Source organism: Monomorium pharaonis, chromosome 3, assembly GCF_013373865.1.
Source record: "Monomorium pharaonis isolate MP-MQ-018 chromosome 3, ASM1337386v2, whole genome shotgun sequence".
Taxonomy (NCBI): domain Eukaryota; kingdom Metazoa; phylum Arthropoda; class Insecta; order Hymenoptera; family Formicidae; genus Monomorium; species Monomorium pharaonis.
This window is the reverse complement of record NC_050469.1, coordinates 15,974,074-15,990,305: the sequence shown is the minus strand read 5'-3', so window position 1 is coordinate 15,990,305 and position 16,232 is coordinate 15,974,074. Positions and strand designations below refer to the sequence as shown.

Genomic DNA, 16,232 nt, shown 5'->3' with positions numbered 1-16,232 from the left:
TAAGACGCGGCCGATCGAAAAAATTAGACGCAAAATGGATCGGACCGTACAAAATAATTGAGAAAAATAATGACGTCAACTATACAATAAAAATGGGACGAAAAACTATACGCGTACACGCGAACTGATTAAAACTATTCATAGAAGAGTAAAGGACTCACCAAGTAGCAGATCCGGGTACCGCTTCAGGAATAGTCACAAAATAATCCAAATAATTCAGAGCACAAATTATAATAAAAAACTAAGTAACTATAGCACTACACAAACTATACTATACTACTAAGCAAAACGAAAAAAAAAAAAAAGTTTTTATATAAGCACTACAAGCTAGTATTACACTACACACACATAAAAGAGGAGAAAGCAAGGCACCAGTTATTCTTCGTTCCCCGCATCGGGAGAAGCATCCCGGACGAAGTACTGCGCTACCCGCACATTAAAATCGGGGTCCATTTCCCCCTCAGAATCAGAGGAGACTTCCAGCTCCTCTATTACACGATTGAAAAAATATAAATTTGGAACCAGTTCTGGTGAATCTGGCTCCGACGAACTATCCAACGGAGAATCGGGACGTTCGTCCTCCCCCTCGGACTCCTCATCAGAAAAATCGTCCAAAATCTCCTCCTCAATCTCCCCATCGTCCATGAGGAACTCCCCTGCGTCTTCAACAAAGTCTTCGAAGACTCCAAACACCTCCCCTTCGTCAGGAGCGAAATCGTCCAGCGCGATAACCCCTGGAACAGGCGACGGAGGCGGCGACGGCACTAGAGAACGCATATTTAAAATAATTCTTCGCGACACGCACAGAAGAAAATCAGTCTAAGACTAACTCCAACAAAGACTAACGACAGTACCGGAAGACTCAAAACGCTGACATACAAAAAACCAAAGATAGAAGTCTGAGCATCTGAGACGATAACGCACCTTGACTTTGCAGAATAATCACCTGCACGCGCCTCAGCGACGGGCTATCAGCCGATCCAGCATACCACATAGAAAAATTCAAGGACAACCCAGGGATCTATTACGAAGAAATCGGACGACTACACCAAGTCGAAGCCCATTGGAAACTAGTAATAAGAATGGACATCGCATCACTAGCACCTAGGCTAGAGCATATAACCAAAAGTATTGAACGCACCGACATAATGTGCAAATCATTACTAGCAAATGTAAAAACATGCAAGAACCTGCATGGAATCCTAGACAAGGGACACAATAAGACGAAACATCTGATACATACCATACAGATGGTATACAGGACGCCGACAGATAAGCGGCGCGGACTGATAAACGGAGTAGGCTCCATAGCCAAGACACTGTTCGGAACCATGGACGCCGACGACGAGAAAACGATTAACGAACAGCTGACGCTACTAGAAGACAACAACGCGGCAACCAAACACGCCGTAGAAAATCAATTAAAAGTAATCAACGCCACGATAGCTCACGTGGAGACGTTGGAACAAACTATCCAAGAAAACGAAAACGCACTGACGACACTCCTAGAGAAAATACAAAACCAAAACCTAATACATAACAGACGATACGACTTGGACGAACATTTCACAGTTCTTAACGCTCTGACGAACGATCTACTACAAGACGCGTCCGACATTATCGAATATCTAGCATATATAAAAGAGGGAATACTTCACCCTAAAATCGCGAATATAGATCAAATAATGAAAGCTCTCCGTGAGGCTAGTCTAACCTGGCCCCAGGGACTCTACCTTCCTACAGGTATGCGAAATCACGACTGGTTAAAAATAGAAAAATTGATTAACATCAGCGCCTATTGCGACATAAAAAACATGTATACGATACTTAGATTTCCCTTAGCCAGCCTACCGATCTATAGACTTATGCGAATAATAGCGTTACCGGTGCATAATCACCTAAACATTTTTTCATCTGTAAAAACGACTACAGAATATCTAGCAATAGACGCGGAAAAACAAACGTACCTAACTATCAGCGAAAGCGACCTGCAAGGATGTAATAAAATAAACACCGAACATATATGCGAGGCGACGCATGCGATAAATAAGATAAACACAAATGCGATCTGCGAAGTACAAATGTATATACACAATCGCAACTTACACTGTAACATAAACCATATCATAAGCGAACGCGCAATATGGATTAAGACGCACGACTCTTGGTTGTACTCCACAGCAAAACCTGAAGAAATTAGTATAAAATGCCTAGACCACCCCGAAGGTAAAGAAACGATAAATAATACCGGAAAAATAATTATAAACAAAAATTGCAAGATAGTTACAACCGAACTAATTATTAAACCACACAAAACTCTCAGTTCTAAAATCCTAGACACATACATGCCTAGGATAAATATTACAATGATACAGGAAATTTCTTTAGATAACCACACAGATAGTATACACTTGAAAAAAATTTCCGACAACCCACACGATTTTGGACACCTAAAAATGAGTATAGAAAAAATCAAACAAGAACTGGAGAGTGACCAAGAGCCGTTCTTCCGAAAAAAACAATTCATATATCCAATGACAACCAGCGGCGTTACCGCCTTAATCATAATAGCCATCATGATTTACATAATTTATACAAAACGAACTAGCAAACCACCAAGGCCTAACAAAGCAGGTTGTCATCTGAGAACAAAGTTGTAAGCGAAAACATCGCACCCTCGTTTTCTTATCTAACGGGGGAGGGATGTTGTAAGCCGATTACAACTATATCTATTAAAATTGCGACACGCATCTTTCGAAAGACGTTGCAAGAAGCACCTCTTTCGAAAGACGCACAAGAATCCGCCGCGCTCACGGAAGCCTCAATTAACTTCCGTGAGATTACAACAGCGCACTCGGAAGCAGTTCGTATCGCCCTAGAAATAGGCCCTACGCTGCAAAATCAAACCGCAAGGCTACCGCGTTCCGATGTCGAAACGCTTAGCCTCGCGGAAGCTATCGACGCCCGGTCACTGGCCCCCGAAATTGTGCCACATATCATAATATATAAACGCGACCACGCCGTGACCGAGCGGAGAGAAAACATAACAACGTCCGAGCCGCGTCGCGTACTATACATCTTATCGCGAGTGATACCTAACACCATCACAGCTGATTGTAAGCGCAAGAAACAGAAATAAAGACAACGAACAAGCACGTAAGAAGCGTCTTCTTTTTCTTATACACCGAGCCGAACCATCACCCTTTGGGTCCCAACCCTTCAGGCAGAACGATCCCAACTACCGACGGGAAAGAATTCCCAAAACGAGCAAACGCTCACAACAATGTGCTGCGCCGAGCGGCTGGTTCTTGATTGTGTGAGTGCGAGTCGTATTTGTCGTTTGACTATTGTGCGGAGAGCACAAGATCGTAATTTCCCAGCAAACACTAATATATAACCATTACATTGCTGCAATAAAACGGAATGTAACAGATAATATTACATGAACTTTACATGTAACATTCCTGTTAGTTATAATTTCCCACTCATGTGATGTTGTAGTTATATAACACAAATATAACATAGAACTGAACTGTTAGATAACCATAACCGAGATGTTTTGTAATGGCAATATGAACCATTATATTGCTGTTATAAAAAATACAGTGTTGTTATATATGTACATGTATATATTTTAGCACATAATTCCCAGGAGGTCAAGTACTTAAATTAATTTCACATAAAACAAAAAATACTCTTTGAATGCAATTTCGTTGTTTTATGTAAAATTAATTTAAGAATTTGACTTCCTGAAAATTATAAGTGCTAAAATTATAAAGAATAGATATAATTATGAAGGAAAAAGATAACATTAAAAATAGTCTTTTTAATAAACTTCTTAATATATTTAACACATATTTATCAACAAAATAAGCTTATATCTAAACAAATATATACATATTATACTTTATGATTATTAGTAAAATATTTTAAAAATAACTTTTAAAAACAAAAAATGAGGGAAAATAAGAGAAAAACATTAAATAAACTTCACGTAATGTTAAACAAAATTATAGCTCTGCTCCAGATGTCAATCACAATCTCAACGTCAATCACAATATCTCCTATAGTTTTATAAAATCCGAAATTGTCAGGACATGATAGTGACATGAGAGTGCAAGCGCTTCCATTTGAGTTCAGTTTTCTGTAAAAAGAAAGTAATAAATAATATTATATAACGCTCACCAATACACTAAACATATATAGAATATTAAATACGTATTTAGAATATTCGGATTGGTACGAATGAACTGTCATGCGCATGTACGCATCTCGCTATTTTGCACGCCAGTGCACGCGTCTGCACGCGCAACGCCGCAACATGATGATGTGCGCGAGGTTAGTAGCGAGTCAGTTTTCAGTTTTATGCATAATTTGCATATTTTACATCGTGAAGGGAAATACGGCTGTGCTTAATTTAAAGTTTAGTCTAACACTATGGATTGTATAATCAGATAAGTCTCACAAAATTTTTATTTTTTTGTATGGAGTAAGTATTCTGAGATGAGATGAATACTTTGTGTTATGTTTTATTTTTAGTTATATTAAAAGCAAGAGAGGAAGAAGCACTATTTGAGCGTAAAGTAGAAGAGTAGACGAGTAAGAAAAGAAAGATGTAAAAGAGAGATCAACCTCACAGCTTGGAATTTACAGTGTGCCGAACAGAATATGTGGACCTTGAAGGTATCAAATAACATAATTTTACTAAAAAAGTTATAGGATGAAGTGAACAATTTATTTTTTGTGTGAGAAAGTATCTATTACAATCTAACTTGTTCCGAGAAAACCTTTGCAAAAGATTTAATAAAGAACAAGCAATTTGATGAGATTATCATATCATTATTATCATATTTATTATTCGAATTTTAAAGAGAAACAGTAAGAAATTTTATTAATACATTATTAAAAAATTGTTGGCTGTTACACCAAAATTCTCTTTCTTGTAAGCTGATGTATGCTATTGATAAAAAATTCACCAAAGTTCATCCCTGTTTTAGCTCAACGAACCATTATATGTATAGAGAATTGACAGAGCAATTCATATCAAAAGGATTATCTAAAGGTGTACTTCCTAGTTCTTCAAGTATGTTATTTTATGGCATTATCTTATGGCAGACTAGGTAAGAGAATAATGACAAATGTTATAATTTTATTTTAATATTGTATTGCAACTGTGTGGCTCTTAAAGGTATCGTACAACTATCTTTTTTAGATTACTGAAATAAATAAAAAGCGTGAAATCTGATCTGAAACAATTACAACAAAGTATACAAATTAATATTACTCAACTAACCTGCCGATGATGTGGTCGCAGGCTGTAATATAGAAAATATGTTTATGAATGTCAAGGATCATCTGTAGGTCTTAGTCATTTAGTAACTGTCATGCATTTTGTGTCAGCCAGATATACGCCTCAGAAATATACTGATAAAGCTCTTAGTTACATTAAAAACTAAAAAGTAAGTATTTAAATACTCTGTTCCCGAAATAATTTATTCTAATTAATACAATTCTCTTCATACATTCACAATAATAACATTCAGAATTTTTATTAATATTTTTGATTCTCTAACTTAATTGTTTGTAAATTGAGGCATGTATAAGACGAAAGACTACAAAATAGGCATATATGAGACGAAAGACAAAATAAGATATTTTTATTTATAGAATAATTTAAGAATGACCAGTGGATGTGCGTATGATTATTTGGAAATGTGCACAAAAGTGGAACTTGAGAAGGAACATTTGATTATTCCCATCTCTAATTTGCTGGGTTTTATTCTAAAAACATATAATGGCTATAATTTATTCTTACCTGTTCTAATCCTTGTGAAAATTTCTTCAGCTTTTATAAACTTCAGTTATTCTTTACGTTCTTTTAAATTTTAAGAAGAACAGTTGTCCGACTGATGTAAGAATAATTGGCTGAATCCTGTAATATAAAATTAGTTTTAATATGATACGTCTTTATAAATTATATTTATAAGTTTATAACTGCCTTTATATATTGCATGATTTACACATATGCTAGGTGACTTTTGTAACTAGAAATGTATGTAAAACTAGCAGCCCAAATAATAAATTATCTTTAAATTTACTTAAGAAATACATTATTTAAATATAAAAATATGTAGTTGTGCGGATCAAAACAGGAAACATATCGCTATGTATTTTGTCAATAATAGGTTTGATAATATACATATCTGTTAGTTTCACTATTTATCGTTAAAGTTTAACTTTAACGATAAATTTATTGCTTCGCAAGATGGAGTAGAACTTTTATCTGCCATACTTTTTTGTTCATTTTGTGCAAAAATGCATCGAATAAGCAGCGTATACAATTTTGTCGAAATTGTATGATGGATCTAAAATGTATAATTTTATCAATGTACGTCAATTCCACAATACATGTGTTGTATCGAATTAACATGTAGTATCAAAAATAAAAAATATATAAAGGCGGTTATAACTTATAAATCTATTATGTTGTTGCTGACTAAACATAACCTACAAAACATGTAGGAAAGATTATAATAAGTTATTTATGATGTATATTATACATAAGAAAAATAATATATGTTAATTAAATGCAGCAACATTTTCTACACCTTTTTATATAATCTTTAATAAATGTTGACTTAAAAAACATAAAGGATTACCTGATTAAAGTCAAGTTGCAAGAAAATGTTACGTCCGGTGGATTTAACATTTTTCTTCTCGTTGTCCTTGTAAAGATAATAATTAAGTAAGAGAAATCGTATTCTAACGGTCGCCGAGAGCAAGAAATGTTTGCAGAGGATCGCTCTATCGTCACGCACAAGTTCGTGAGATATAGCGACAATTTAAAATTTTATTTTTTTTGAGGAATAATAAATACATAAACTGAAGGAAATAGTCATCAAACAAATGGATAGTTCCCCATCTGTAAACTATTTTGAGAGCGACCGTTAGATATAATTTAATTCTTTCGGGAAGTCTGGAGCAATGTCGAGCCTAGAATAAAAAAAAAAGGGAATAAATATAATAACTTTATTACCAAACGTTACTCTGACAATGCTCTGGATCGGTACCCGACGCTAAGCAAAGGAAAAGGGAAATATTGAAAACCAATAAAAATTAAAATCTTCAAACAAGGAACCAACGGAAACTATAAAAATTTATTATTCACAGCAAAGACTCTGTCCGCGCTCAATCAATAAAAGTATGTTCTCACTAAAATCCTACAGGAAGACATAAAGACCCTTTTTTTTTTGCTTGCTTGCTTGTTGTTTGAGTGACCTAAAGATAAGAGGAGCGAAAATTATAAACATCCCTCTTTTATACTCAACACCAAAACCAAATCGGGCGAAGACGAGAAGAGATGGACCAATAACTGATCATCTCTACGAAATAATAATTTCGCGAGTTCCCAATAGACAAGCTCCAAATTTGGTAGTTTTGAAAGGGCCCACCAATCCAAGAATGACACCGCCTACACCTTAACCCTTCCCTTCGGAAAATTGAGTATAAAATCGCGATCCCAAAGACCGCGAGCAGCTTTTTCCGCCTTTTATTCGTGACCGAGTACGAGTCTAAAAATTCCGCGAGTTCACGATTTTTCACGATTGCTCGAGTGCGAGTCGGGACAAACATTGAAGTGTCGAACACAAAAAAAACAAACCGCAAGTGAAGTGAGTGCACTGGTGTACTTCCGTGGGTTATTACTCTCTAGTGCCACCAGCCTAAAGTCCTGACGGACTGACTTGTTCCGGCTGAGAACCGTCCGAGTATCCAGAAACCGGCATTTAGGATTACGCTCCCCCAGAGGAAACATTTCGACAAGTAGTAAGTCTCTAGACATAAATTTTTACCGGATCCCGATTTTCGTTATATAAAATCAAACTTAAAATTGTAGTGGACAATAGTTTCTTTCATCGCAATCGGTCGAACTTAAAAAGAAAACGGAGACGGGCGATCAGGCGGGCTCGCGCTTATCCGGACCCTACCACCCTCACTTCGCGTTCAGAGGGCTGTTCATCTTCGACGGAAAACGGGGACTTCGACCTGGCCCTTCGAGAGTCCGACCGGCTGACCCGATGCGCGGATTCAGAGACGGTCATTCGAGAGTCCGACCGAGCGTTCCGGTGCGCGGATTCAGAGCCTGTTGCTCGAGAGTCCGGCCGGGCGTTCCGGTGCGCGGATTCAGAGGCCGTCGCTCGAGAGTCCGACCGACAGTTCCGGTGCGCGGATTCAGAGGCGGTCATCGTCCAAACATCCGAAAATAGCGCCCACAACACTCATAATTTCGCCACGGTCTCGGATTATAGCAATAAGCAATTTTCTTCACCTCCTCCTCCTCCCTCACCTCACTATTCCCCTATCAGTTCTCCCGAACCAGAAGAGGTTCCTCCGCCACCCTCACCCACACCATCTCTTGAGTTTATAGCCGAATTCCCCCTCCTACCTCCCCGTCCCAGGTATTACTATTACGACGGCACCCAAACCTTCTTGTTAGAAATCTTAGAGCAGTTCCCTCTCAAATTAGATCCTTTTCTCCACCTTTTCCGAGACCTTACAATCAATCCGGAAGCAATTGATTCGGAAGTCCTTCTAGACATACTACCCGCCCTCGCTCCTAACGATCCTATTTTGGTATTTACACCTTACTTTTTCGATCCTGTTGCTATCCCCTCCGACTTTTTTTATAACTTCTTTCCCCCTTCATACGCCACAGTAGAAGAATTACATTGATATATAAATCTCCTCCCGATTTAATAAAGAAAAGATAATTGTATTAGAATTTTAGCCGATCTTAATAATTATTTTGTAATTATAATATCTAAATTTTATATTATTCTAACTATGTTAGCCGATTTTTGAATTATTATTATTATATTTAATCTTCGATTATGTTAGCCGATCTTTCGAATTATTTTAGCCGATTTATACACTATTATTATTATGTATGTTGCCCTATTCATTCAAATTATTAATCTGTCACCTTTTTCATTATTTAATATTAAATTTCTTATTTATAATTATGTCAATCAGCATTAAAATTATCATGCAAATCCACCCAATATAATACCGGCAGAATTAATAGTATTTTTATAAAACATGACTTCAGCGCTAATTCGAATGTACTAAAACGTCAAATAAATTCTTTATATGTAGTTTTAAATAATTTTTGTTAAGTATTTAATTTCAAAAACCACCCCCAGATCTCCAATCCCCGATCAAAGATTCCACCAGGTCCAATTCCGAGTTAAAGTGATTCAATTCACTGACTCAAAACTTGGACCACGAGCGCATGACACAGAAACAGGGTTATAACGGGCTTGAAAGGGCACGCTGACCCATATTCTGCGTTGTAAAAAGTGCGTTCGACCCAAGGCACCTACCCTCTCTTATTGTGTGCCTATGGGAATTCTATAAGTTTGTTGCGTTCTTCCTTGCCTTACCTTCGTACCCGAAACAGATTAAATTTCTTAAGGCTGGACGTAACAAAAACAACGTCTCTCTTTCGTCATTATAGCATCCACTAGCGGAAAGCGCGCCTAATAGCACGAGATGTACGTTGTGCGATTGAGGTTAGAGTCTCACAAGATTCAAATTTTATAATATCCATATAACATAAATAAAACAATTGTTGTGTAACCACGCAACATTGTGGTTACATCACTGTTCGGTTATTGTAACATACAAATAACGGAGTAATATTATAGCTTCATAACTTTGTTACATCACATATATGTAGTAAAGTTTCGTAACTATAATACAAATAGAGTGTAACATCTGTTACATTACATGTTACTCCCACGTTATATTGCATTTATATTTGGTGTTTGCTGGGTTGTTTGTGTTACTTTATTTCACGGTGTTTTTGTAATACTTTCTTTTTATAACGTTAACGTTTTGAACGTAAGTACATTTTATAAATAACGTTACATTGAGAAAGTTTCGAGTTGAAAGTTTCGATTGGAAATAAGTAAGAAACTTTTATATATTTTTCCGTTATTTATTTTCCTCCTTTTAATTCTTATCCTTTCTTTGATTTTTTGTTTGGTTTCTTTTTTATTGTCTATCAAAATGTGCGAACTATTAGAGAAGAAAAATAAGCGAAGCTTTCAGGAAGCTTGGCTTAGCGACAATGAATATAAATTTTGGATACGCAAAGTAGCGTTAAATGATAGTCTTTTTTATTGCACTATATGTAAGAAAAATTTTTCGTGTAATACACGTATTTCAAGACATGCAAATTCTACATGTCACAAAGAAAATCTGCAAAAAACTACATTTTTTGTATTAAAAAATGACGATGTAAAGAAAAGTATTTCTAAGACAAAACAAAAATTCCGACAAGAATGATTAGATATTGAAATATTTAAACCATGGTTACGCAAAGCATCACATGATAAAACATTATTTTTTTGCGAATTTTGCAAAAAATACATGGATGCTAGTTTATGGCACATTTATCGTCATGCAGATTCTATAACACATTTAAAAATTGCTGCAGATATAAATAAAGAAAGAAAGAAAACAGACGAAGATATTAACATTACAGACGAGTCACTTTTGTCATTTGATGAGCGAAAGAAAGAAGCAGAAATTAAATATGCTGCGTTTATCGCCGAAAAAAATATCTCTCATCAAACTGCAAAAGATATTTTCTCGTTTTTTCAACAGATAGGAAAAGATTCTAAAGTATTAGAAGCCATGAGTATGAGTCGGAATAAATGTAACAAAATAATTTCAAACGTGTTATGTTCAGTTGAAACCGATCATGTTGTTGACATTCTTCAAAATACTAAATTTTCAATTTTTATTGATAAAACGTCTGATAATACTAATAAAAAATCGATGACGTTTCATAGTCGCCCAGACAGCACCAGATATCGTACGAATATTATACTCTCATACGTAATGTACTGTGATCATACCGAATATACGTAAAACATTCATATAACGTCTCAGTAGAATGTCATTTTGATATATCCTCAAGATAAACTTAGAATATAGCGACTGAACTTCGCAACTCCTACTGAATATACTGAGATTATATCTAATATACTCAAAACATCCATAAAATATCCTATGATATATCTCATGTATATCTATCACATATTTCCAAAATATCCGCGTAATATCGAAAGTGAATCATGTCAACGCTATTTATGATCTGTAACGTTACGCATTTTCGTCTGCCATGTGATGCAGACACGTGGTGAAGTGTAGGGTGTGAACGTGCGAACACGAACTCACGGACAACGTGGTTTTCTCAGGAATTACGCCCAGATAACTCTGGTATGTACATAAGATATAATATAGTAAAATATAATAATATATATATATTGTATATATACATATATTATTTAGGTTATAACCTACAATTATCTGAGCATAATTTCCCAAAGCACCCCAGCGTATTCAACAGATATTACGCTTCATTTTTTGCGATAGCTTCCTGATGTGCGAAATGATTAATTCCTCTTCTTATTTCTTCTTGCTAATTCTGTATGTTTAATTCCTTGTTCCTTATTCCTCTCATTATGCATGAGCCCATATAATGTGAACATACTGTAGACATATTGTGAATATACTGAAGATATACTTTAGACATACGTATAACATTCTTAAGATATATTCGGTATATTCTCATAAACTGCCAGCGAAATTCTATGGGATAAGGCAACGCGGACATAGTATGTTATGAGTATATACTCGCCATATCACAGACGTATCTCTAATATTATACGAATATTGCAATATACTTTCGCAATATCCTATTATCGTTCTCATAATCTACATGTGCTGTCTGGGCGGTATGTTGATCCAAAAACATTAGAGGTTCGCTCGCAATTAGTCAAATTAATTGATATTGATGCAAGAAATAGCAACGCGGAAAAGTTATTTGAGGCATTTAGAAATGTAATGTATAAACTATAAATTCCATTTCTAAACATTCCCAGGTAGCAAGGTGCCCAGTGAACACAGTAATATAGTAGCAGTGTAACAGCAATGTAACCGAATATAACAGGTTACGTTACTCTGAAATTACACGTAACTTACATGTAAGTTACAATTTCCGACTTAGCAATATAACATGTTATAATTAATTACATGTTATCTAACCGTTACACAATAGTTACAAAGAAAAATAAAATAAAATAAAAATTTTATTTTTTAAAAATTATTTTTATCAACAGCACATACTACATTTAGAATAAATTTTTATTAATTAATTAAATTTAAATTATGTTATTTTTTATTTTATTCTTACTTGCCGCTGCTAGGTTTGAACCCGGGACCTTAGGATGACGAACCTTGTACTCTACCTGCTACGCCAATTTGACTCATCGATATGGGTACTTGTTATTGTCTACATATATCTATATGTTATAAACTGACGCAACTATATTATTTTTTATAAAAGCAATTAAATTTTGCAAAACATTAAAAATAAATAGCATTAATTTATTTACTTATTAATTTTATTGTTAAATTTATCTTTTTCCATAACCTTAATAATTTGATGGAAATTGCGATCTATTTAGCACTAATCTTTGAAGCGTTCAAATGATTAATTAGATGGTTAACTATATAGATCATAATTCTAAGAAAAATTGAATAGTATACATTTATTATTCTGTTTTTGTTCAGCACATGATGAATTTAGATTTTGTGCATTTTTTGTGCGCAGTAATTGTAGACAAACCGTTATTTTTGAAAACATTATTTTTATAATAATTTTTTTTATTATCAAATAGATCTGTCATTCAGGATGTTATAATGTTGTCTGATTTCTGAGTCAACTACGACGCATCGTTCCGTAATAACATTGATACGAACGTGTTATGTTACGATTATACAATTTTTGTTGAATAACTGTAACGCCAAAACGATGTATAACAGCTATATCACTTGCGTATAACAAATATTACGTAACAGGTTATTTCCATGTCATATAGCACCTACATATCACAAGAATAACAATGTTAAATTGCATGTAACTTCCATGTTATATTGCCGCTATAAAATGTGTTCACTGGGTGACGTCTAATTGATGGCATTTTTTAGTCATTTTATGACGAACCAGACGTCATAATGTCGAGATAAAATGACGTCTAAATGTCGTAAAACTGACGTACATTTGTCTCATCTTAACGACGTCATATATTAACGTCAAAAATACGTCATTATTTTCATATTATTGAGGTCATTTTCAAGGAGCTAGTATCGTACATTTGACGGTATTTTATTGTTATTTTTATGACAAAACATAGGGTTTTAGATTACATTTAATAAAGACGACGTTTTAACGTCATTTTTATGACTATCCCAGGTAGTAAAAGCCGTTATTTTGACGTTTTAAAAAATATTTCGGATACATGTCCTATATATGCAGTACTTGCATTATGAAAATATCGAAATAACATAATTATAATGTAAAAAAAATCTACGTTGTTTCTCAACAAGCATCACGACACACCACACCATAGTCACATTTGGAATTGCCTAACTTCCGCGGTCACCCATTCAACTCTGAACCGCCGTCGACGTTGCTTGACTTCGAAAATCGTACGCTACCTAGCCCTTTGTGATGATCCATGAACACTTGATGATCATGAATACATATTTGTTATAGATCAGTTCAATAGAGAAACATGAAACTTGTAGTTAACTAATATTTTTATAAATAAATATAAATTTACAGTTTTTTTCCTGATTTTTACATATGCGAAATAACATGTGGAATAACTTATAAAAATATGTTTTTGCTCTGTTCTTTTAATAAAGCTAAATTATATCTCAGACAAAACGCAATATTTATAAAATATTTATAAGATGTTTATAATATTTATTTAAATATTTTATAAATATTTATCCAAATATTTTATAAATATTTTTGTGGTCTTAGATTTGACAAATCATAAAGATTTATCATAAATGTTATAAAAATATTTATGAAATATTTATAAATATTTACAAAATATTACTTATACAAATCTTTATCTTTTATTTACCATAAATATTATATAAAATATTTAAGCTATATTTTAATATGTTGAATAAAGATTTTTTTTTTGTATATATAAAATATGTGTAAAATATTTATATAATATTTTGAAAAAAATAAATATTAATAAATATTAATAAATATTTATCATAAATATTATGTGCTGCCTGGGATGATTCTAAAATATTGATGGTATTAATTATATAAAATATTATATTAATTTTAATAATGTTGTTTATTAACCAATCTTTAAATAATGATTAATAGTTATAGGTAGCAAGGTGTTGTCCACTAGATTTCAATAGTTCGTCATTTGAGGTCAAATCGTCAATTATTACAAAGAATTATAGTTAACGTCAGTAATTAGTCACTAATAAAATCTTATTAATACGTCGTAAAATGATCAATTAATTGACGTTATTAATTAGTCAAAAATATGACGTCGGAAATACGTTGTAGGATGGATAAATGACTGACATAATTAATTGACGTAGGTCAAAAAATGACGTTACTATTACGACTTAATTTGGTAACATGACGTCCGCGACCTTAAATGACGAATTATTGACATCGTATTAACGTCACCTTGCTACCTGGGTTGTTGTCATGTGATAATGCATCCGTAATGACAGGCAAAAATTCATCTTTTAAAACTAAGCTTGGGAACATTTGTAAAAATGTTTTAACATTGTCTTGCCCATGTCATTCCGCCGCGTTAGTTGCACATGCTGCATGTAGTAAGATTCCAAACTATTGCGAGGAATTTATTAAAAAAATAGCAACTTTTATTAACAATAGTCCCAAACAATCTGCTATTTTTCAAGAATTTTGTGAATGTTTTCAGGAAACAAACCGCAAAATTTTAAAGTTATCCGATACACGATGGCTTTCTCGGCATTTGTGTATTGAGAGACTTTTGGAATATTGGGATACTATCGAGCTTTTTTTTACAAGAAACTGTTATTAATGAAAAGACAAAGACTGGCGAATATTTATTAGATATTATGCAAAAATTTGATGTAAAAGCATACTTATTATTTTTGAAACATATTTTACATTTTTTCAATATATTTAATACATTCTTTCAAGCAATAGAAACAAGAATACATCTATTGCAACCAAAATCACTTCAGTTCCTAACCATGATTTGTAAACCTTTTTTAAAAAGGTTTACAGAGTTTTTAAATTATGTAAATATTAATTTTAATTTTTCAAATGTAGAACATCAAAAATCATTAAACAAAATATATTTAGGAACTGAATGTGAAAAATATCTTGATGGATTGATTACAGAAGGACACGTAGATGTAGTTGCAAATGTTCGACAGAATTGTTTGCAATTTTACATTACTGCTGCTTAAGAAATTTCTAAAAAACTACCAATAAATGATCCATTCTTGTCCAAATTAAAAGTTTTTGAAGCAGAGACAGCATTACGTGATCCTAACAGACAAACATCATTTAATGATGTATCTTTCATTGTTAAAACTTTTAGCGGGTTTGATGATAACGGATTAAGAAAAAAATGGGTTGCTTTACATCAAAATTTTACAGAAGTAGAAAAAGATAATTTTATAATGTTAAATTTGGATGAAATGTGGAAAAAAATTTTCCAATGCAGTGATCAATTTCCTAATTTAAAGTCTCTTTTAAATGCTGTTAGATCATTGCCAAATTTAAATGCCGACTTAGAAAGAATCTTTTTTTTTCTACCAGACTTAAAAACGAAAAAACGAAATAAACTTTCGTCTGAAGTAATCAATGCTACTTGTGTTATAAAATCAGCATTGAAAGCGAGAAAAGAAACTGCCCTAGATATAAAAATTAATGAGAAGCATATAGCTTTAATGTCATCTAATTAATTATATTATACATGTCCTAAAAGAGAAAAATGTCATTTAACATTATATGCTGCAGATAGTGAGAATGATGATGATGATGAGATTCATCAACCTTTCACTTCTAATAATATACAATAATAATGTTAAAAAATGGTTAAAAATGTTTTAAATTTATGTTTCTATTTTTTTATCATTATTTATATTGTATATATATATATATATATTGTTGCGCCGGAACGTCGAAAGACACTCCCGCACTCACACACACACTCGCGTCGAGAAAATCAAAACGTCTATGGAACTCAAAAAGCTTTATTGCAACAGAGAAAGCGCGTGACACGTCCTCCTCGGCAGGAGTCCGACGTTAAACTGTCTACAATATTTTGTTTACA

At 33.6% G+C, this 16,232-nt stretch overlaps 1 long non-coding RNA gene across 2 annotated transcripts; it reads right to left on the bottom strand.

Annotated features, from left to right (window-relative positions):
• Positions 1-3,982: 3,982 nt before the first annotated feature.
• Positions 3,983-6,685, bottom strand: LOC118644688. 2 transcript variants are annotated; one of them, XR_004962436.1, is made up of 3 exons: positions 6,660-6,685; positions 5,816-6,365; positions 3,983-4,144 (listed from the first exon to the last, which is right to left on the bottom strand). It is a non-coding gene; the product is annotated as an uncharacterized LOC118644688 (long non-coding RNA). The 2 variants fall into 2 exon arrangements; XR_004962437.1 differs by having other exon boundaries at positions 5,816-5,932; positions 6,660-6,674.
• Between the last annotated feature and the right edge of the window lie 9,547 nt (positions 6,686-16,232).